The sequence below is a fragment of the Panulirus ornatus genome, chromosome 21 (genome assembly GCF_036320965.1).
Source record: "Panulirus ornatus isolate Po-2019 chromosome 21, ASM3632096v1, whole genome shotgun sequence".
Lineage (NCBI taxonomy): Eukaryota > Metazoa > Arthropoda > Malacostraca > Decapoda > Palinuridae > Panulirus > Panulirus ornatus.
Genome location: NC_092244.1, coordinates 10,603,121 through 10,626,381, shown reverse-complemented (window position 1 = coordinate 10,626,381; position 23,261 = coordinate 10,603,121). Strand labels below are relative to the sequence as shown.

General features: G+C 45.3%; 1 long non-coding RNA gene across 5 annotated transcripts in view; it reads right to left on the bottom strand.

Moving 5' to 3' along the window:
* LOC139756353 (uncharacterized) overlaps positions 1–23,056 on the bottom strand; it is a 115,003-nt gene extending 91,947 nt beyond the window's left edge. Inside the window, exon 1 of one of the 5 annotated variants that reach the window (XR_011714321.1) lies at positions 23,042–23,056. This is a non-coding gene — a long non-coding RNA (uncharacterized lncRNA). Of the gene's footprint in view, positions 1–16,291; positions 16,307–17,048; positions 17,366–23,041 lie in introns of those variants that run through there. The other 4 variants (XR_011714320.1, XR_011714319.1, XR_011714323.1 and 1 more) reach the window with 4 other exon arrangements.
* Between the last annotated feature and the right edge of the window lie 205 nt (positions 23,057–23,261).

Here is a 23,261-nt window from a genome sequence, read left to right as displayed (position 1 = left end):
TTTATTTTCTTACAATGTTTTCTCGTTGAGTTGGTCTGCCAGAGAAAGTTTTCGCCGTTCTCTTTTCTTCTGCGGGTCTCGGCCTTGTGGTCATGGTTCATTATTTCACTAACAAGGTACTTCGGCTCATTCCATCATCATTTTCTCATTAGATCTTCGCCTCTGTCTTAAAACCCCATCGTTACTCAGCTTCCTTATTAATACATTATCAACACATTTCTCATACTTTATAATATCTTCCTTTACACTCTTCTTTTTCTCTGTACCTTTTCTTCGACCCTTTCTCTCAATGAATCTTCTTAAACAACCCCCCCCCCTTTTTTTTTATCACTATTGCTTAAACTTTTTTAATTTTCTCACACAACTTCGTTACCTTACCTCACTACAACAGCAATATTTCTCTCTCTCTCTCTCTCTTTAAACATCTTATATCAGATCCTAAAACCAGACCATGCTTTTCTATCACACTGTCCTATCCTTTTCCCCAACTAGCCTTTCTATCATACCTATCCTTCTCGCCTAGCCTTTCTATTATACCTATCCTCCTCGTCTTAGCCTTTCCATCATACCTTTCCTATCCTCACTTCTCACGTAGCATTTCTGTTCATCTCCAGCCGCTGTTCACGTTCATCATCGCCTCCCTCAACTCACATCACTTCCTCTGCCAAAGGCGAAGCTTACCATTCCTTCCCAAGCTCTCCCTCTGTATCAACTATCCATCTCAACTGTTTCACTCTACCTCGCTTTCCATCACCATAACCTTCTCCTGTCCATGGTAGTCCCTCTCTCTCTCTCTCTCTCTCTCTCTCTCTCTCTCTCTCTCTCTCTCTCTCTCTCACCATAACCTTCCACATATGGTAATGTTCACTCTCCATCACCATAGCCTTGTGTATCCATAACAATATGGATACACAATAGCCCCCCTCTCCATCAAACCACCTACGCCTTCACTATAAATCTCCCTCCCTCCCATCCCCTTTCATCTATCACCCTCCACCTGAATGTCCACTTTCAACCCCATCTTCGTAAAAGCTTCCTTCCAATGACATTTATGAAGAGACACCAAAGCTCTCCCGCCTCATGGCAAATGGGTGGGTGGGGGTTTCCATTCACCCCATTTACCATGGGTCATCCACCTCGGCCCCTACCCCTGTCTTACCTCACGAGCCTTTTAAAGTTTATTAGTCTAATTATATACGAATCCCCAAAACCCCATTCAACTGGGCACTTGCAGCGCTCCATATATATATATATATATATATATATATATATATATATATATATATATATATATATATATATATATAAATCCTTTCTACTGTCTCATTCTTACATTTATATAATAGGCAACACTAATATAAACATATTGGACAAGCTGCTATACACATACATCGGCACGCTGTCCTTCCCACAAAATGTACATTTATAACTTAACAATTCATGAGACCGCCCCGTCAATTCAACATGTTGTATTTCCAGCAGCAAAATGTAATTCCACCAGGTAATTACGGGATAAAATGTTATTTTCATAAATATTGGAGATGACATATATATATATATATTTGCCCTAATGCTTTTATTGAAAAAAAAAAAATTCTAATTTTCCCTGTACCTGGGGAAAAAAAAGGATCCTAAATTTCCCTGCATCTGGAAAAAAAAAAAGGGGATCCATGCATTCAATTTTCTGCTTATCTTTTTTTTTTTTTTTAAAGATACGATTCGATTTATTGAGACCATATACTACTCATCTGAAAGTACCAGCTCGTTCATCAATGACAGTTGATACTGAACACCTTTATGGCCAATTTACAACAAGACAAACAAAGGCCCATACACCTATTGGGATCACAGACAAAACAAAGGTTTTAATAATAATAAAAAAAATAATAATAATAATGATAATAATGCAGGAATACCCAATAAATATTGCTAAGAATAAAGGAATAACAATACTATAAAATAAATAAATAAATATATATATATATATATATATATATATATATATATATATATATTCTTCCTTCTCAGAAATGTAAACAAATACGACACTCGAAGTTGAGGTGGGGAACATCGCGTGTTCCGCCGCACGGCACGGGGGTGGATGGCGGCGCCGGGGGCCTCTGGCAAGGACAGTGACCGAGAGACCATCACCTGCGTTGAGGACGAGACATCAATCAGACGCTGTTGGTATTACGAGACCCGCCAGCCAGCACGAGCCCTGATAATGACCCGCATCCGATGATGACGCCACGACCACGGCGGCGGGAGAGGGGTCCCCGTTTTCCCCATGCTCTCGCACCAACCATGGCAAAGTGGTCCTCGCGATGCCAGGTCGATTGTCTCGGTCAAAATCAAACACGGTCGGGGTAGGTAGATGCAGAGATGAAGAAGTATGGGTTGTGATCTTCATAATGGGTTCCTCTCGAGGTCTATTTGCCCCAAGGAAGATGCAGTTTCGTAACGTCACAACGTAAGAAATCAGACCAAGAAGAGGAAGAAGAAATAGAAGGAGGAGGAGAAGAAGAAGAAGAAGAAGAAGAAGAAGAAGAAGACGAAGAAGAAGAAGAAGAATAAGAAGGAGGAGAAGACGAAGAAAGAAGAGAGAAGAAACCCTCTGGCAACTGTCAAACAATTTCTTCCCGGAACTGATCAAAAAAAATTTTAGATATTAATCGTAGGGTCTTCCGGTCTTTTTTTTTTCTTTTCTTTTTACCCGTTGAGCCAACGTATATATTTTCCCCCAAGAAATGACCTATACCTTAATGAATCTACAGGGCTATATCAACTCCCTCTCCGGAAAACGTTACCGAGCGAGACGAGAGACCCACCAGACTCTCTCCACAGCCGTGGCTGACTTCAGGCAACGAGCGTCATGAAGACAATGTTGTTCACGTCCACTGAGCGAAGACCCTTTTGGAATAATGGCAGATCCCCCAGAGGGCGAGTTGATGAAACTGTGATCCGTCAATAGAGCATCTATGGAGTTACCAACATTGTCCTTAAAGAATCCAGCCATGCAGAGAGAGAGAGAGAGAGAGAGAGAGAGAGAGAGAGAGAGAGAGAGAGAGAGAGAGAGAGAGAGAGAGAGAGAGAGAGAGAGAGTGTGTATCTGACATTTCACTCACCTACTCATCTGTAAATGCCTCACATACCCACCCGCGCCAGTGTGTTACTCATCTCAGATGGCCTCCCTCAGGCAAGAACCGGTTTGGGGGTGTGGAGCAAAGAACCGGTTTGGGGTGTGGAAGGGGGTTGAAAGTGACGACATCCGGCTTATGTCCATGGCCTTAATCATGGCAGGCATCGAATACCTCAGGGATCCGGCACACACACCCGGTCACCACTCGCTGCCTGCGGTTGGTTTGGTCGAGCGGTCATCCGGCCATACCCCCCGCCGTCATAACTCTCGCTAATGACTTAATTCTCTGGTAGTTAGACACATTATCAATTTACCGGCTTGTTACTCGGGGACGAGAGATCCCGCCCACCCAACAAATGACCACTAGGCATCGCTGACCCACCCTCAGGGGATCTACAACAACGGGTAGGGCGATTTAGGGGTTCCCTGGTGTTCGTAGCTACGCGTCGAGAGGACGTTGGTTCGATCCCCCCAACCTGATTGCGACAGACGTCGGCTGGTGATCCTTAGCCATCCGAGTGTCTTGAGGTGATGCCGAACGCAGCGGGGGTTGTGAATGCCGAGCGGGGTTGTGAATGCCGAGCGGGGGTTGGGAAAGCCGAGCGGGGGTTGTGAATGCCGAGCGGGGTTGTGAATGCCGAGCGGGGGTTGGGAAAGCCGAACGGGGGTTGTAAAAGCCGAACGGGGGTTGTGAAAACCGAGCGGGGGTTGTAAAAGCCGAGCGGGGGTTGTGAAAGCCGAACGGGGGTTGTAAAAGCCGAGCGGGGGTTGTGAATGCCGAGCGGGGGTTGTGAATGCCGAGCGGGGGTTGGGAAAGCCGAACGGGGGTTGGGAAAGCCGAACGGGGGTTGTGAAAGCCGAGCGGGGGTTGGGAATGCCGAGCGGGGATTGTGAAAGCCGAGCGGGGATTGTGAAGGCCCAAGCTTAATGTTGTACACTCGGCTCACGTTGCTGTGCGAGCAAACGATTCGTTAATTCTACATTACGTCTACACCTTACGATGGTTATACAGAGGTCTCCTCCCTCCCTCACACACACACGCCCACAACACACACACACACACACAGCTGAGTCCGGGACCTTCCCTGACCTTACGTAAACCTTGCGATCATTTCGGGAGAGGCCTTTATACACCACCACATCCCACAACTCGGTCTTGGGAGGGGCCCTTAGGCCGTCGTGACCTGCTGCTGCTACCCCCCTCCTCACCTCGGCCACATTTACCACACACGACTTGTCAAGGGTTCACTACCACATTTTAGTATCAAAGTTTACCCAGCAAATTCTCAGCTCCTGCCTCGCTCGGCTCCTAAAACCCACAGAGTTGGTGAAAATATTCACGACAACTCCCCCTTCCCCCCGCCACCACCACCACGCCACACAGCGGCCACCACACTGGGAAAACTTTAAAAGCCACAGAGTACGACGACGAGACGACACCGCCCCCCACCTCAAGACACGAGAGTACGACCCTCCATGGAGAGTATGACGGCCTGGGCTTTGAAATCTGACACTTAAGAAGGATCAAGCCACTGTGCTCAAGGGTCGTACCGGCTTGCTCAAGGGCCGTAACGCATTGCTCAAGGGGTCGTACCGGCTTGCTCAAGGGTAGTAACGTATTGCTCAAGGGTCGTACCGTCGTGCTCAAGGGTCGTAACGTATTGCTCAAGGGTCGTAACGTATTGCTCAAGGGTCGTACCGTCAGGCTCAAGGGTCGTTCCGGCTTGCTCAAGGGTCGTAACGTATTGCTCAAGGGTCGTACCGTCGTGCTCAAGGGTCGTCCCGTCTTGCTCAAGGAGCTAACAAAACCAACGCATTCCACTACAGTACTAACCCGTTCCATTACACAACAACAACCACAACAACAACAATAATAATATCAATTCTTTTTATACATATTCGCCATTTCCCGCGTTAGCGAGGTGGCGTGAAGAAAAGAAGACTAAACCTAAGAGGGGGGAAAATCCTTACTGGGGCCCCCCTTCTCTGTTCCTTCTTTCAGGAAAATGTAAAACCTGGAGGCGAGGATTTCCAGCCCTCCCGCTCCCTCTCCCTTGTAGTCGCCTCCTACGACATGCAGGGAATTACGTGGGACAGTATTCTCTCTCCCCTTTATAAGAGAAAAATGACACTTATGTACTCGACGCACAGATCTTAAAATCTTAAAAAGTCTGATTGTACTGTGGTTACGTCACGTACCACGACACAATCACCTCCCATCGACCTACATATAACCGTAGACATGCACAGGGAAGGTCTTCCCCGGCACCATGCATACTGAATGACTCATGTTAGGGGTTGAGGGGAGAGGAGGCGGAGGAGGAAAGAAAATAATCATAATATTTGTGAAATTGTATTCGTAATTAAGCCCTAACTCATAAAATATTAATGAATCAAACTAATTAGACTTCATTTTTTTTTTTTTACCGAAAAAAAACTATTTATGAAGGTAATGATATGCCTCATATACTAACCTATAAAGTTCCTTTTTTTATATATATATATTTTTCGTAAAATAGTCATTTACATTTGTCTTACCGCTCATCAAGCCAGTGTCTCTACACGCATATTGTAACATGAGATTTACAATTTTGCCTCCGATTCATATCTCTCTTCTCGTCGCCTTTAAGTGAAACATTTACACCACAGTAGTACGAGATATGCAGTGTATATAGGATTCTACACATAGCCACATGGATATCTGACGTCCGTGACTTATTCGACCCTTCAAACGACCTTTCTAAGGTAGATTATTTTTGCCTGTTATCAGCAAATGCGTCCATCAAGTACAAACATAAACACATTCACCCACACACACACACACAAATAAAATCACACAAAATATCTTTATATATATATATATATATATATATATATATATATATATATATATATATATATATATAATGCCACTAAGTCTCTATCCCTCCCTCTACTGCTAGTTCCAGCGATTGCAAACATCCCACGTGACATCTTTGTCATTTCCAGAATTAGTTCCAGTCCCTCACCCACACCCACCGTCCAAGTCTTCCCCTTACAACGTGCAACTTCATTTCTTACCTCCGTCGAGGAGGCCAATTTTCACCCATCGTTCCCTCCCAACTCTTCCAACCTCTGAACTAATCTTCCTTAACCCTTTGGAACGACTTCGTCTGTGTGCAAATCCATCTGCTGCTGCTCCTCCTCCTCCTCCTTCTCTTCTTCCTCCTACTCCTTCTCCCCCTCCTCCTCCTCCCTCTTCTTCTTCTTCCTTCTCCCTTGTCATACCCTTCGCCACACTTCGCTATGCTCCGCCAATCCCGTTTTAACCCGTCGGACTTGAGCTCACTCAACCCTGTAATCAACTTCGATACTTTTCTTGAAGAACAAGTCGTGTCGCGGGAGAGTCCTCTCTCTCCCTCCCTCCCTCGCTCCATCCCTCCCTCCCTCTCTCTCTCTCATACTGCCATCCCCTTCAAAACAACACTAGGCCTACTATATCTATCTATCTATGTATCTATCTATGTATCTATGTATCTATCTATGTATGTATCTATCTATCTATCTATCTATATATATATATATATATATATATATATATATATATATATATATATATATATATATATATATATATATATATATATATATATATATATTATATATATATATATATTATATATATATATATATATATATATATATATATATATATATATATATATATATATATATATATATACAGACCACCACACCGACTCTTCCAGACAACAGATGCCAATGTTCGTGGGGAGGGAGAGGGGGAGGAAAATATCAGTACTTACCACCACCTGTTCTCATTTAAACCTTTTCTCATGAATAAATCTACATTTTACAACTCCCCCCCACCCGAAGGATACCGGCGAAGGCTGGGGACCTGTTGTATTTTTCTGCTCCCGTCGAGAAAATTCATCAAGAAAGCGAGTGCAACAATCACGTACGTTTAATTGAGAATGAACCACCGACTTACTTAGGTTAGTTTTGTGGATAGGAAAACAAAAATTACTTGTATAAATTCTAATTCACGTAACTATCAAAACGAAAGATTCAATTCATCAATAAAAAAAATATGCCCATAACTGTTCTTGGGTGACTTGACTTTCTGCGAGTTGAATTTGGTGGGAGGGAGGGGGTTTCTTAAGGGGAGCTCCTGGAAGTGTAGTGAGGAATAGGTGGTTGGAACTGTACATAGGTCTGGAGGCAGGGGGTGGGTAAATAGTTGCTTTGGGTCAGCTAAAATGTTCGCTGTCAATCAGGCGAGTCTGCAAGCGTTCGCTGGCTGGGTATTTGGACTTTAAGCCTATCAACTGCCAGGGTCGTTAAGGTCGTCTGCGTCACGTTATAACAGCCAAGTGGAAAATATTTCAACTCTTTCACGATATATATATATATATATATATATATATATATATATATATATATATATATATATATATATATATATATATATATATTGGAAAGGATCACAATTTTGTGCGTGACCAAGATATTCCTATACGTCCACGGTGACTTCCTCAAACCGGCTTAAAAACTTAAGAGATTGTGATCAGGTCACCCCTTAGCCTTCTCTCTTCCACGATGGGGGGAAAAAAATCTGAAGACCTCTTAACTTTTCCCTGTAATGCACCCCTCCTAATTCTAGTAACGGTACCTAGTTACTCTCCTGTGTGTGTGTGTGTGTGTGTGTGTGTGTGTGTGTGTGTGTAAAAAGCAGTAAACATCATCTTCCACCACATAAGGTCGAGGGTCGAACCCATTCACAACAGACAAGGGTACACAGAACATGATCCCGTCTGGCCTAATTCCTCTCTCTCTCCAGCGCCCCTACGAAGGTGGTTCCCCTTTCCCTAATCACTTGACCCAATCATTCACAGACTCCGCCTCGTCTTAATCACGACCCAATCACCCACGCATCCAACCCCAACACCAGAATGACGAGCTGGACAGACAGTCCATCACCTTCCGGTCTATCTTTTTTCCGTCCATATATATGACTGTAATGATCATTTCTCTGGCCAGCGTCCCCCTCTCCCAGACGACTTCAAGTCATTAATTAACCGCCTTGTCAATCCTGGGTTAAAAAGGCAACAACAACATGCAGAGAGGGACCCCCCCCCCTCACACACACACACTTGTGCTGAACTGCTAAACTTGCTCCTGCTGAACTGCCGCTGGAAGTTCTGCTGCCCTGCTCCGCTCCTACTGTTACTGCTGCTTGAGGTTCTTCTACTGCACTCCGCGCGCCTCTTCCCCTCACTGCCGCTGCTCCCGTGCAGACAACCCTCCTTCCCTTACAGCAGACGATTCAACAACACACCCGTTTTTTGGAGGCGACGTCAAGGAACGCTTGGTCTTCTTGAAGGCGAAGAGGAAGGAGAGAGAGAGAGAGAGAGAGAGAGAGAGAGAGAGAGAGAGAGAGAGAGAAATACCCCTCAAGGTCTTCCCTCTCGTAAGTTAGCTTTAACAACGAGAAAATAATTACCGAAGCTAAAAGTATCAGACCAGAGTCTGCCCGAGGGAACTTTCCTTACCCAGCTGTGGGACGTGGGTGGTTCTCACGAATGGTGCCAGCTAAGCCAACCACCACATGAACCCACTTCGAAACCAACTGTTTCAGGAACCAATTGCTTCAGGAACCAAGTGCCTCAGGAACCAAGTGCCTCAGGAACAAAGTGCCTCAGGAACCAACTGATTCAGGAACAAACTCCTTCAGGAACCAACTGTTTCGGAACCAACTCCTTCAGGAACCAACTGCTTTAGGAACCAATTGCTTCACGAACCAACTGCTTCGGGAACCAGCAAAATGAATCACAACCATACTGGACGCGTTCACTTTACAGTAGTCTTGTCCTCGGTGATACAAATCTCAAATATCACTTTCAAACCCGAAGTTCAGAAATCCCTACGAGCAATCCCATCCCTGGAGAGCAATACATCCGCGAAGTCACTATTAACAGTTCGAGGGTTCGAAAGGTATGGTTCGCTCTCACTCCCTCGCAGGTTCTGTATTCCTTCCTGCAGTTAGGCTCGCCACCGCCAGGGGGATGGAAAGCAGCGTCGGCGGCGCAGCAGCTGGAGCAGATGACGTGGGCGATGTCTACACCTCTGAAGTTCTCGACTAAGTTAGTGCGGAGCTTCGACATGTCTCTCCCCCCAGTCCCTTCTATAAACACCCCCAAGTTCCTCCCCTTAAACTCACAACTTCAGACCACAAGTCTCCCCCCTCCACAACCAGCAGCCCGAGACCAAAATTTCCCTACCGCCTCCATCAACCTTCTCCCCCACTCTCTCTCTCTCTCTCTCTCTCTCTCTCTCTCTCTCTCTCTCTCTCTCTCTCTCTCTCTCTCCCTCCCTGATATACCTACCTCATAATGGTTCTCAGTGCTGTATATAACGCGACCGTATCCTGTTTTCTGCATCTTTCATGGGATGCCTCACGACATTTTTGGAAACGAGAGCAAATCTGACATTTAGATTCGCCTGCCCGACCCGTGAATGGGAGCATTTCCTGTGTGTGGGTCCTGCCTCACGAGAACCGTTCTCAAGCGAGGGCTGGCACTCCCCTTCGCCTCACGCCCTCGCGTAACTAATGATGGAAAGGGCCTGAGCAGGACGCGGCTGAAGCGTGCGACGGTGCGACCCTTTAAGCACACGACGGTACGACCCTTGAGCACAAGACGGTACGACCCTTGAGCACACGACGGTACGACCCTTGAGCACATGACGGTACGACCCTTGAGCACACGACGGTACGACCCTTGAGCACACGACGGTACGATCCTTGAGCACGAAGGTTCGAACCCCTGGGCACGATGATGCGACCCATGGGTGTAATGGCCTAGCCGATGACGTAACCTTTACAGCGGGGAGGGGGTGGGTGATATATATATATATATATAACTTTGCCTGCTTGACGAAACTGTTCGACTCGCTCCCTAACACAATTCAGTGCTTCATTGAACGATTCGAAATGCTTCCTGAAACGCCTCATCTAACTTCGCGAAAATAACCCCCGTTTTCTAAACCAGTTCATCTTGCAGCACAACAAAGATTCCGACTCTGTTACCGATACAGTTCCACTCGGTTCGTGAGGAGATTCGAACACAATCTAGACACAAAAAGGCTCGTACATCTTCCTCACGGTGCGAGAATAATCACGTATTTGTTATACAAGTCCAAATTGCTTTTCACACTATGTACACAATACAGAAGTTGACTGACTTGTCACTAACTCAAAATATTCAAATGGTTTTTTACTTTCATCTCCGTTATCATCAATAACCTCCCGTGATTTCCTGAGATTATTAATTAATTACTGTCTTCCTGCATCGCAATAATAAAAACAATAATAATAATAATAATAATAATAATAATAATAATAATAATAATAATAATGTGCATTAGACATAACAGCTGAAGAATGAATGAGAGCGGATGTGGCCTTTCTTCTTCGTCTGTTCCTGGCGCTACCTCGCTAAGGCGGGAAACGGTGATCAAGCACAAGAGAGAGAAAAAAAAAAATAGTAAATAACAATAAATCTTACATTTCTTGTTATAAGAAAAATATAGGAAGGGCCAAGGAGAGAGAGAGGGGTAGTACTAACAATATATCACACGAAAATCGAGGAACTTCGGATACTAGGGGAAAAAAAAATAATAATAAAACGTCTCCTATAACAATTGATATCGTCTCATCCACCATTTTTCCCCCCTCCACCTCCACCACTCACTCACTCGAGCTACAAAAAGAAGAAAAAGACTAAATCACAGCTTGCCAGATAGTCTCTCTCTCTCTCTCGAAATATACTCGACCCCGCGTCGCGCTTGAGTGTAATCCAGTTCTAGAAAAAGAAAAAAGAATTAAGATCCTTACTTGGTAACTGGTGCTGGAGGAGAAATCATCCCCTCTCCCTTTCCCCCAGGGCGAGGGGAGGAGGAGGGGGAGGATGCCAGACACCGCCACTGTGCAGGAAATGGATATTGTTAGCCAAAGTCCGACAGTTCTGAGCAGTTGCCGATGACGTCCGGGGAGGAGGGAAAAGTCGAGATAAGAACTTGGCTAAGTTTTATCTCTGGTGGTAGTTCCAATGGTGGATAACATTTACTCACGCCGCGTCTCGCGGTGGAAGCCCGGACAGAGGCGAGTCGAGGGGGGTTGGTTACTTAACAAGGAGTTTGCTGTGGTGGGTAAACTACTGTAACGCGGGTCAACTGGGTAATTGGGTGCTGCTCTTTGCCCGTCTTGGAGAGCTGAGTCAGTTCGATGTTGACTTCGATGTAGCAAAGGGCAGACTGTTGTTAAAGCTGGGCTATGTTGTGCCTGGCTATGCTAGCCCAAGCTGTTGTTAAAGCTGGGCTATGTTGTGTCTGGCTATGCTAGCCTAAGCTGTTGTTAAAGCTGGGCTATGTTGTGTCTGGCTATGCTAGCCTAAGCTGTTGTTAAAGCTGGGCTATATTGTGTCTGGCTATGCTAGCCTAAGCTGTTGTTAAAGCTGGGCTATGTTGTGTCTGGCTATGCTAGCCTAAGCTGTTGTTAAAGCTGGGCTATGTTGTGTCTGGCTATGCTAGCCTAAGCTGTTGTTAAAGCTGGGCTATGTTGTGTCTGGTTATGCTAGCCTAAGCTGTTGTTAAAGCTGGGCTATGTTGTGTCTGGCTATGCTAGCCTAAGCTATCGTTAAAGCTGGGCTATGTTGTGTCTGGCCATGCTAGCCTAAGCTGTGGTGCTACAGGCAAAAGAAAAAAAAAAAAAAAGGCCACGTATTTGAATTTGGGATGGGTGGAGCTGAGCTGAATTCCACCTCAGTGTGTCGCTGTACAGATACACAAGGCCGAGTCCCCTCTGTTGAAGCACTGGCGGGTAAAATCGAGTTGGGTGGAAGGTGGGTTCAAGATAATTAATCCCATCTAGATAATCACCGCCTCGTAAAGCCTTTAACGACCCTATCAGTAGACAGGCCTACAGACCCCCAGCTTAACCAACGAACCATGAAGGAGAGGCATCAGCTTCAGCAAGTGGCGTATACACGCGGCATTGCGAGACACCGTGTGATGTGTCACGAGGAGGTCTTCTTCGACCCGCTGTTATGACCTGACACTGACGGCCTTAACGACCCTGGTAGTGGGTAGACCAAACGACTAACAAACCACCCAGACGTGAACAGAACGAATCACCACTGCCCCAGGAAAAAAAAGACTTGTACATCGAAGCGAGTCATGTTAGATACCCACACAGCAACCAATTGTCTCATTATCTTTGATACACGAACGAAGCTTGTTCCATAAACTGGTACATCCCTTGTCTTTCGGCGAGTGTGTGCCGTTTTCAGTCACTTCACCACAGTAAAGAGGAATCGACGGTGGAAAATATAGTTTTCACTAGAGTGTTTAAGAGATGGAGTTAAAAAAAAAAATAAAGATTTAAAACATCATTCAAGATGAAAACTTTCGCTTGGCTCACAACAAATAAATTAATAATGTAGGTCATGATAACTATGTTGACCACTAGTTAAAAGAGCCGACCAGAACCCGGAACGTTTCAGTAACATCAGAGAAAAAATAATGGTGTCAAAAATAGTTATCAGAGGTGATTTTGTGCATCGGCGGAAAAAGTTACATCAAGGTCGTCTGTCAAGAGAGGTTGTTCTCAAGACTGGTATAAATCTATCTAGGCATAACCCCCCCCCCATGAAATGACTAGTCTCCATAACCGTTGGGAGAACTGGGCTAATCATACCAGCTGGATTAAACTTAGGTGTTGAGCTGGGCAAGGCAACACGTCCACACTAGTGTCAACCACAGTTGAGATGAAGGGTTTAGGCTAGACGAAGCGGTGGAGGGTTGAGCGTACCAAGAGGCAACCAACAGAACTAACTTAACATATTTTCAGGTTGACCTGAGGTTCAGTATTCCTCATTAGCTAACTTAACGAGATCCGAGTAAGGTATGAAACTCAAAGTTTCCCCCCCTTCCCCTTCTAAGATGCGCTTTTTTGGGGTTACGTACTGCTTAGTTTGAGGAACTACGTTAACGGCACTCACAGAATTATCTACAAGTCGGTCGGGGACTTCACATCCCTCCAGTGTCATTGGTAACAGAGAAGACAGTATAAGGTAACTGGGCAGACAAGGCCTCATACAGGATCATGTACTTATACAAGGCTACACTTGCCAGTCTCACACTAGAATGTAATTATGTAGCACAAAGAGGAAAATATCTTGAAAATCTCAAGAGTACTGTTTACCCAAAAAGTAGATTTAGGTTCAAAAGGCAGTCAAATCTACCTCTACCTCAAGATGAGAAATCGGCGTACTGCATTTGCCCAACAGACTTGTACGAAAGTATCTGGGTTGCGCTGAAGCATATAAAAAAAAAATCCTCCGACGACGCTATTGTTTCTATACTCCCTTTACATGGGGACACTCCCCTTCCTCGAGCCTTTTTTCAGTACATATCACTCAAAAGCATCCCCCACCGACTCCCTCAAGCTTACATCGTCCCCATTCTCTTCTGTTACTCCCAAGCCTTATTATGCCGACGACCACACGTCCTTTGGGAGCAATCTAAGGACTCCCATTACCAATATGTCTTGAAATATTCGTCGCCTTTATCTGCGATTCCCCTCCGTCATACATGCCGAACCAGCGAAAGTTTGCCCTTATCGACCCGAAGTCCCCCATATCCAATAGCCTGTAGGGGGATGGGGTTGGGCTGGGTTTGGGTTTGGTCCGCCCGCTTCATAAACCGCCCGGGGGATATTGCAGCTTTTGAAAATTGACAATAAAAAAGTTTCCCCTCGAGACTGTCTGCCGAGTTATGGGGATGGAACGCTGAGAGAGCAAAGAAAACGGGCTCGGAAGAAGAAGAAGAAGAAGGAGAGGAGTGTGTCCGTGCGCGCGTGTGTGTACAGAACCAGCGCGTTTTATACCTTCGCTCTCTTCCCTACGTTATCTGCTATGTTGGAGTATACGGGAAACGCCAATTTTATCGCAAGCACATCGCGTGGGCAGAGCGAGACGCCGCAGGGAGGGAGCAGGGGTTCCCTAGACGTCCATTTGTATTCATGGCGGAGCAGCTATTGGAGATATCTATGATTAACCATTATGATCTTAGGGTCGTAAAGATGTGTGTGTGTGTGTGTGTGTGTGTGTGTGTGTGTTTGCTTGCCGCGCCCCCAGGGATGCGCGAGAGGTAGAGCAGCGACGCCACAATGTCCCCCCATATCATTTACCTTTTTTTACTGGCTCCTGCATCGTCACCTCCCCCCCCGACCCTCGCACACACCTCTACGTTGACGAGATGGCAACGTAAGTTATGAAAGCGTCGAGATAGCATGAACATAACACATACCCCCACCCCACCAAAAAAAAAAAGTTATGCGTAACATTATAATCCGGGCTCTCCTAACGTTATAATCAAAATAGTGAGCATTAAAATACTGAGAGTTATTTTGTCATTTTTGTTAATCTGGTTAATCTCGGTAATGGAACACGTTGTTAATGTGATATAAATATTGTAAGATTAGAATTGTATTTGCTTCATCCGGACGATGAGAATATATCAGGGTCTTTGTGAACTCGCAGTTGTAGTAATAATAATAATAATAATAATAATAATAATAATAATATCAACAATAATTATAATAATAATTATAATAACAATAATAATAATAATAATAATAATACAAATAATAATCATAATGAAAATAATAATAATAATAATAATAATAATAATAATAATAATAATAATAATAATAATAGTTCCATGTTTCTACTACATTCAAAGGTACGAAAAGTAACCTGCATCATGTATGTCAAGTGCACACATTTTCATCTGTGGATCAAGGAGGTAAAAAAAAATATGTGGTACGCTATCGTGCCGGATGAACGGTTGGGCCAGACTACGTATCATAAGTGGGTCATGATTATCACTCATACATTGTGCAACAACGAGGACGACACGCGGTTATGCCCTCCTTGCTGGCACGAGGAACAACTGGCTCTTGATATATTCTTGTTCGCGTGGGTGGATGAAGGTGCGCGCGAACCTGATTTCTTATCATTGATATCGGTGTGGGCTGACGTTATCACGTAAACTGTGTGTGTGTGTGTGTGTGTCTTGACCAATTTGCGTGATAACGATGGAACACAGCCACAGCCTCCCCCCCAAGCACTTAGTCAGCCCATGAATTAAATATACATGGGTCGATACTGTTTCGCATACTAGTTCGAATCGTTTCGTTGCGTTCAATGTATACTTGCTCGGTGCAAAGTAGGAAAGGGCAATATTTACTATGCAAATACATTTAAGCGGACTAATGACACCTGTTCACTACAAAACAGTAACATAAACTCGAAATACTAAAATAAAAAGGTGAAATGATATTCACGTAAGGCAATCCTCTCATGTATTTTGAAATCCCACGAAGCCAAGCTTCTGAAACCTTCAAAATGTTACCTTAGTTTATCACACTCAATGTGTCTAACTGAAGTCAAAGGATCAAGTTAAATCAACGGACTTAAGTCAACGGACTAAATCAAATCAACGGACTAAGTTACATCAACGGACATAAGTTAAATCAACGGACTAAATTAAATCAACGGACCAAGATAAATCAACGGACTAAGTTAAATCAACGGACTAAGTTAAATCAACGGAATAAGATGTTAAATCAACGGACTTAAGTTAAATCAACGGACTTAAGTTAAATCAACGGAATAAGAAGTTAAATCAACGGAATAAGAAGTTAAATCACCGGACTAAGTCAAATCAAAATCTTGAAAAGATCTGCAAACAAACAGGCTTTGTTTTGAGTACATGCTGTTCGTTTTCGTCTCACGAGATCTTCATTGTTCGAAACCGTCAATTGCCATCGTCTGCGTCGGTTTTACCCAAACAAGACGCATCACAAACTTAACGAAGGTCTGGCTGAAAGGGCCCAGTGCCATACATCTATGTGCGTATGTTTCTTAGACGGAGAGAGAAAAAAAATAATCTCTATGCTCTATGGATTCGAATGGATTCGAACTTCTCACAACCGGATCAAAACATTAAGCCCAAACCTCCCTACATGGCAACATTATCGACTGCCATCGCCCACCTTACCCCAAACCACTGAACGTACCAGGTTTTTCTTACCTTTCTATGTGGAATCTAGGAGTTGGTGATGGCCTCAAGCGCTGATATCACTAAAATAAGTTCACTGCTGTCTCTGTTCGTCACTTGAGATCCGTTAAGATACAACTCGAACGGTCATGGACCGAGACGCGTGACTTGTATTTACCAGACTGCTGCAGGCAATGGATATCGGGAGACGAAATTCACATAGCACAACAGACTATATATATATATATATATATTTCTTTTCTTTCATACTATTCGCCATTTCCCGCATTAGCGAGGTAGCGTTAAGAATAGAGGACTGGGCCTTTGAGGGAATATCCTCACCTGGCCCCCTTCTCTGTTCCTTCCTTTGGAAAATTAAAAAAAAAAAAAATGAGAGGGGTATGAAAAATATAAAAATAGGAAGAAACAACTAGCAGTGAGCGAGTGGTGAATGCTCATGATCAACGAAGAATACCATGGGGGCCCATAAGCCATAGAAGACCCCTTAATCAAGCATCAATGACCCAAATAAGCCAATGGACTGCCAAGCATACTGTGACCACTCACTTTCCTCCGTGATAAGGAAAAGGCCTCTAGCATTCTTACGTTTAAAGTCTAAAATCCAATAACTGCGGTAGAAATACTGTGGCATGCACCCAGCCACGCCGGCTGATAGTAACTAAGAGAACTTTTAATTCACAAGCGTTTGGGAAAGTTAACTAAACGCACTTAAACTGAAGGTCAATGCAAAACGAGCTATACACTGTAATTCCTGCCCCCTAATACTGACCAGCGGTTCTGCTTAGTCTCTGGTGTTAAAAGTTCACTTAAGGGAACCTCCACTGGTTGCACACGTCCTTAGAATATGATCTTGGCTGAAGAGAAGTCAAGCTGCACGGGAATACGGGCGTGCGGCAGTCCTCGCTCAGCGACGGTCCACGTTCAAACAAGGTCAAGTCGGCCCTTACGTGCACTACTGCCCACAGAGGGCGGTGCGCCCTGCATAGGTCCTGGGTACGACCCACCGTTTCCTTCTACAAACTGTTAATTCTCTCTCTCTTTCTCAGTCCTCACTGTTGCCCGGCCACCTACCGTTGCTGCTGGGCCCTTACTGGCGCTGTCCCCTTTCTGCAGACGATAGGACCCTGCTGTTAGCCCGGGACTGTGGTAGGTGCTGGCGTTCTAAACCCCCGGGTCAGGCGAACTGCCTAAGTGTTGACCTGGTACTTACCTGACCCAATACGGACTCTCGTCTCTCTTCTGCGTAACGAGAGGGCATTTGTTCAAATTACCATGGCAGTTGTTCAGTTCCCTTTGGTTAATCACTCCACTAAATCACTTAATCTTTTTTTCACTTTTGCACACTCGATGCATTTTCGTCGTCGCTTTAACTGCTACTTTCTCCCTAAATATTCTCATTGGAACGTCAGAAATGTGAACATTTAACAGTTCATTTCTACAGGGGTAACAAGCTATGCTATGGACGATGTCGGGTCTCGTGAGTTTAATTAATAGTCTTACTGCTAACTTATAAAGTTACAAAGTATAAAGAACTTAAACGTTCCGTCACTTCTGTCGCTCTTACCATAATCCGATGTTTCATAATACTACCGACTTAATACTGACGTAAATTGGGAACTGAAGAATCTCACGGAGCCACCCGCCTTCCTTCCCCACTCCCCACTCCCTTCCTCCCCCTTCAACACGACTCGCTTGACTCCCCATCCATCCCCACACCCATCCCCCCGAGCCTTAGTAGGCAAAGGTAACACCAACAAACGAGAAATGACCTCCGAGGATGGGGGATGGGTGGGTGGGGTTTGAGGGAGTGTGGTGGCGAGGGGAGAGTGAGTGAGTGAGCGTAGGAGGGCAGAGGTCAATTATACTCTGCGTAATTACCGGGATAATGATGACCATCACGGGCCGCCACGCGAAGGCCAGGTCTCATCCCGGGGTAAAAGACGCCACTTGCAAAACGCGGCGGTGTTGTGACACCGGGAGTTCCGCGCATGGGTCCCTTACGACGTGCAGGTAGGTGGGAACACGGCACGACACGGGGGTGTGGGTGAGGGTGGCGTGGCGGACCAACCACACCCTCCCGGACCCCTACCGGCTAGCTAGCGGGCGGTCTGTGCCGTAAAGACAAGCGACACGTCTCAGAGTACGCGCGCCGCCAAACCTCACCCACCCGCTGTTGGAGTACACGCCAGGTCCCTTCATAGCCAAAGGGGATGGAGGGAGGGAAGGGGAGGAAGGTTGAGTTGAGAGGACGTGGTGGGGAAGGGAGGGTTGAGGGGTAAGTTAATCTCACAGAACAAAAGACACAAGTACAACCATCTTCCCTCTCTCTCTCTCTCTCTCTCTCCCTCAAATCTCACACGTACTATTCCTACGGAGCGTTGGGTCGTGGGGTGCTTCGACCAATAACATCACTGTGCTCTGCTCTTCGTTCACGGCCGCGGGGGCAAAACACAGTGGCTATGAGGGAACACGTTATTCCCCGAGGTCAAGTGTCAAGTGACGTACAGACCACGGACACTGGGACGACCAGTGGCAACTGGCGACAGACTCGCGGTACACCTGGAAGGAAAACGGAAAACAGACGAAAATCTACCATGAGACACAAATTGTTTTTTGACTCCTTGGTCTTCCCGATTATAAGTGATTCCTGCGCATATCGGCTCTGGTACGTAGAGGCTTGGAGGTTTACCCCAGTTACTGGAACGCAAGAGTGATACAACCTTGTTAAAGGTGACTCGGTGTAAGCACAAACAGGCGGAGTCCGGTAACACACACACACACACATATATATATATATATATATATATATATATATATATATATATATATATATATATATATATAGTCCACGGGGAAATGAAAGACGGTAAGTTCCCAAGTGCACTTTTGTGTAATAATCACATCATCAGAGGCTATATATATATATATATATATATATATATATATATATATATATATATATATATATATATATATAAATCTTTTTAACCGAATGGGCAAGTTTTAATCTGTATATCAGAGCAAAGTGTACAAACTGTAAACATGGCCATATATTCCCGCCACTTCCTTAGAGTTCGCCGTTTGCTTCAGGCAGGCAGGGGTCGAGCCACTAAGAAAAAAAAAAAAAAAAAAAAAAAAAAGGCCCATCGAGGATAAAATCCCTATACCTTAGCCCTTACCCCGACCTTTGGGCCTTTAATATTGGGCCTTACATCTGACATACCTCGTTTCCCCCAGCGACAAACAGGAAGTAAAAAACACCAACCTTATCCGAAAGTTTTCTCAAACAAATAAACACGAGTTAAAAAGATTTCTATCCGTTCTTCTCTTTCTCCTTCCTGGCGGCCACACACACACACACAGGCGTTCACATGCCCCCCTGCCTGGCTGCCTGAGTCTTTAGTGAACAAGGGAAATGTGTGGTGGCCAGACAACCAGTTGGCTTTATTTATCTGTCCGTCAGTCAGTCTGTCTGTCTGTCTCTGTCTCTCTCTCTCTCTTAGCCTCACGCAACTGATGAAATTTTCTCTGCCACTAACTAGCTACCACTATTACTGCTGCTACTACTACTACTACTACTACTATACTACTACTACTACTACTAACAGTCGATCCATACAGCAGTGGTACAGTGCAGCCAGGTGGTGATACACGCCTACAGTGTAGCCAGGTGGTGACACAGATGCCTACAGTGTAGCCAGGTGGTGATACATGCCTACAGTGTAGCCAGGAGGTGACACAGATGCCTACAGTGTAGCCAGGCGGTGACATATGCCTACAGTGTAGCCAGGTGGTGACACAGATGCCTACAGTGTATCCAGGTGGTGATACACGCCTACAGTGTAGCCAGGTGGTGACACAGATGCCTACAGTGTAGCCAGGTGGTGACACAGATGCCTACAGTGTAGCCAGGTGGTGATACACGCCTACAGTGTAGCCAGGTGGTGACACAGATGCCTACAGTGTAGCCAGGTGGTGACACAGATGCCTACAGTGTAGCCAGGTGGTGACACAGATGCCTACAGTGTAGCCAGGTGGTGACACAGATGCCTACAGTGTAGCCAGGTGGTGATACATGCCTACAGTGTAGCCAGGAGGTGACACAGATGCCTACAGTGTAGCCAGGTGGTGACACAGATGCATACAGTGTAGCCAGGTGGTGACACAGACGCCTACAGTGTAGCCAGGTGGTGGCACACATGAATACAGTGTAGCTAGGAGGTGACGCAGACGCCTACAGTGTAACCAGTGGAAAAGGGGGTGGGAGTGTCAATACTACAGACTTGGGTGCTCTACTGTCTGGTCAGTGTAGCCAGAAGTGTTGTCATGCCTGCTCAGTGTAGCCAATAGTGTACGGTAACACTGACATCGTCCCCTGAGCCTCCCGGCCTGGCAAATAGGGCCGTCTAAATGCATGTTGTAGCGTGGTGGAGTCAGCCAAAGGTACACCGTAGTGCTAGCCTTGTGTTGACCCCAGGGTGCATCCTCCTCTCCTACTTCTCGTTTTCTATTGTCATTTCTCGTTTTCCTTCCTCCTATCATACCATGGTTGTTTTGATACACCGTTTTCTGTTGCTGATAGAAATAGGAGGTCATAATGCATGGCGTTTTTTTTAATGAAAAGAAAAAATAAATACGTTTCTCTCATGCAAATATGAAAAAGTTTTCTTTTTTGTCTTAAATTGATATTGGATTCAGAGGCATCATTGTGTCAATAAGCGTCCCTAAGCTTATTAATGTACGATCGTAAGCTTATTAACATAATCGTTGTTGGAAATTTCAGCCACGTTAAATGACACACACACACACACACACACATACACGAACCTCCGTGGCGCGGCGCAGTGGTTAGCGATGCGACTCACGGATCTCGCCAGCCCAGGTTCGAGTCCCGGACATGGCTAGCCGGTTCACAGTCAATCCAGCTGTTCATCCTTCCCAAAGGGGATCATCCTTCCCCCCCCTACCCATACTGTCCCTCTTCGATGCCGGAACCCTCAGCCGATTGGAGAATCTCTCCGTTAACGAGCTCGTTCCGTGGTTTGGCCCTCGTTCGCTCAGCGTGTGGCCAGGACACACATCTCGCTAGCCACAACGCTGGCAGCGGTGCTAACACGAGAGCCGAGGGTCTTAATGACGCGCTGTCACGTGTGCTAAACTGCGAAGAACCTCAATCGTTTATGGTCGACCAATTTGCTCAAATTATCATACACCCTCAAGACCTGACCGCCGTTTCCCGCGTGGAGGAAGTAGCGCCAGGAACAGACGAAGAAAGACGGCCGCATCCCTTCTCTGTCGTGGTATATACACATAATGACTAACCCGGTTGTGAGACACGAACACAAGACCTCTCGACGCGCTGTTAGGGAAGCGGACCTCCACCCCACGGAGGCCTGTTCTGAAAGGCTGTTCAATGGCGTCTACTCGATCAAGCCGTGTCTATATATCCTTGTTGAGAAATCAAAGTCTCCAAAAAACAGAATCAAAATACATATTCATCAGTTTCTCTGTGTTTGAAATCCACAGATATTTGTACCTATGTACATCATCTCCTTAGCTCTGTCTACGTTCGTCATCTGTTCATACATATGCTCATCATCTGTTCATGTGTATCTTTGTTCTTCAAGTGTTGTCAATATCCACCTAGGCTGGTTTGACCTAAATCTACCTCGAGTGCTCCAATTGGTCGTATCATTTGCCAATGAACAAGTGCCTCTACCTATGGCTGGGAAAGCGCTTGACTACCTCAGTACCCCTACCCATGTACCCATGGGGATATACCCACACCCTATCTACCCCGTCTACTTCTAGTAACCCCCACCCCCTTAATCACCGTATCTGTCTAGTACCACCCCCACAATCCACCCCATCCCCCACTTAATCATCGTGTCTACCGACTCTTTACTCATCGCGTCTGCATTGTCTACTTTTACCACGCTGGTGTCTATTTCATCTACTTACTCCATATTTCATGCGTACTTTATCTACTTGTTTCTTGCTGTCTACCTTATCTACGAGCTCCTTAATCGTTTCGTCTTTCTGTATATTTTTCTATTGTGTATACTTTACCTACTCGTTCCTAGGTCTCGCGTCTACTGTATCTACCTGTACCCCTCTCGTGTCTACTTTATCTACCTGGTCCCCACTCTCGCGTCAACTTCATCTACCTATTCCTCACTCTCTTGTCTACTTCATCTACTTGCCGATCACTCTCTACTTAATCCGCCTCTTCCTTACCCTACGTACCCACTGGATCTACCTGTCCCTCACTCTTGGTGTCCTACTTAATCTACTTCTTCCTTACTTTTTTGCCCTCACGCAAAAATCACTTTTTTTTTAATCCATTTTTTCTTCTACGTATTTACACACACCCGGGGCTTAAACGCGCGCTAAAAGGGATAATAAATGTCAAAAAAAAGGGGGTTCAATTTCGTCCTCCAAGAGACCACACTTAGAAACCATAAACAAAGTGTGGACATAACTCCTCAGCATCGACCATGCAAAGGGGCACCATTCAGGGAGCTGCTGTAGACCGAAAGGAACCCTGAACTCCTTCTTCAGCCACCTTACCACCACCCCGACCTTTTCCCTTGAGTTGTTGTGGACCACTGGAGCGGTGGGGATGATGGGGGGTGTTCCAACCTATTCATTATGATGGAATTTTACGACGCCTAATAAGCAATGATTAAAGTCCAGCCAACAGACTCTCGTCCGTGACTTGGAGAGAACGGGAGATTTTCATTTTTTTTTTTTTTTTTTTACCTGTGTGGAAGCGACCGCGTCAAAGGCTCTGGTTGATTGAAGGGGAAACTGGGTCACTCCTGTATCGGCGGCTGCAGACTGTTGACCTGATTGACTGGAATAGGAATACAGTTCATCAATTATGCTGTACGATTTACGTACTGTGAAAATGATAATGATATTGGATGAAACTATTATTGCTCTCCTTCTTCTTATTATTATCATTATTGCTTTCCTTCTT